The sequence below is a fragment of the Belonocnema kinseyi genome, chromosome 6, assembly GCF_010883055.1.
Source record: "Belonocnema kinseyi isolate 2016_QV_RU_SX_M_011 chromosome 6, B_treatae_v1, whole genome shotgun sequence".
Taxonomy (NCBI): Eukaryota; Metazoa; Arthropoda; class Insecta; order Hymenoptera; family Cynipidae; genus Belonocnema; species Belonocnema kinseyi.
Window position 1 is genome coordinate 135065044 of NC_046662.1, and position 1917 is coordinate 135066960.

A 1917-nucleotide genomic window follows, 5' to 3' on the forward strand; every position below is an offset into this window, starting at 1 on the left:
ACAATTAATCTATACCATTTTCGGTTATAAAATCATGTATTTTGTTAACAATTCGTCTTTCTTTGTAGAAATTAAATTGCTTTATGGAAAATTTATACTTTTAGATTAAAAATTACATTTTTCGGTTGAATTATCAACTGTTAATATTTTTTGGTTGCAAAGTCGTTTTGTTTTAAATGCAACCATAATGTTAAAAATTAAAATCATAATTTTTGGTTAAAAATTCGATTATTCACTTAAAGTTGAACTACTTATTAAAAAAATTAATTTTTTCTTATTAAGGATTCATAATTATAGTTGAAAATTCAACTATTTGCCTTTAAATTAGGTTAAAAATTTAGCTTTTTGTAGAAATTTAATTTAATTTGTTAACAAGTAAACTTTTTGGTTGAAAATTGATATATTTTTTTAATTAGATTTTTTTCCTAAAATTTAAAAAACTGCAAAATAAAAAAATTTCCTTAAAATCTTCCGGATTCTTTTTTTTTAATTTTTAAAATGTTTTCAAATACTCACTTAAAATTTATTTGTTAAAATAAAAAATCATTTTCAATGTTCTTAGCAATCACAACAATTTTTGTTATTGTTTTTAAATACTGTACAATTCTCAACAAGTTTTTTTTTAAATCTGCAAAAGTCTAAATCGTGTTTTAAATTATTTTAAATAATTTCAAGTTTTAAATTAATTCTGAATCTTTTTTTAAATTAAAATTGTAGCGTTTGAACTTAAAATTTAGCTAATTACTAATTTAACAATTCAAGGCTTTCTATTTCGAACCATTCTGTTCAAATTTGTATAGTTTTTAACAATTGTTTTTAATGGATTGTTTTAAATGAACGGTCAAATATTGCTGATAATTAACGAAATTTTCTTTTTTCAATTAAAAAATTTCAAATTGAATGGGTTAAAAATAAAATTTTTTTAGACTGAAATAATATTTCAAGTCATAATCGAAAACAAATAAATTAATTTTCTAACAAATAATTGGTGTTTTAACTAATACAATTCACAGGATAAAGTTTAACCAAAAATGGAATAGTTGAATTTCCAGATAAAATCTGTGATAAAAAATTGAATTGAACAAGGAAAAAAACGAATTTTCAACAAAATTGTCAAATTTTCAAGGGAAAAGGTGAATTTTTGACCAAGAAGATTAATGTTCTATAAAAAAAGCGATTTTCAAACTTAACCAATATATACGATTATATTTTAATCAATTCTATAATAGTTACATTTTCAGATAAAGATAAATAATTTTTAAAGAAAAAATTTATTTTCAACAAAGTTGTTGAATTGTCAACCAATCAGATGAATTTTAGACCAAGAAAATTAATGATCTACGAAAAAAACAAATTTCAAATAAAATACATGAATTTTAAACGAAATTATTTAATTTTAAAGTCAAAAGGACGAATTATCTACAAAAAAGCTGAATTTTTAACCTAATTTAAAGGCAAATAGTTGAATTTTCAACTATAATTATGAATCCTTAATAAGAAAAAATTAATATTAGTATTTGAATAATCAAATTTTCCACCCAAAAATTATGATTTTAATTTTTAACAATATAGTTGCATTTACAACAAAACGACATTGCAACCAAAAAATATTTACAGTTGATAATTCAACCGAAAAATGTAATTTTTAATCAAAAAGTATACATTTTCCATAAAGCAATTTAATTTCTACAAAGAAAGACGAATTGTTAACAAAATACATGACGTTTTAACCAAAAATGGTATAGATTAATTCTGAGTTTCAAAAATGTATTTTGAACGAAAGAGATGAACCATCAAATAAAAGAAATAAAAATGTTAACAAAGTAGTTGAATTTTTGATAGAAAAGAGGACTTTTTTACAAAATAGTTACATTTTCATCATAATAATTAATTTTTCAATCAAATAATTGAGTTTTT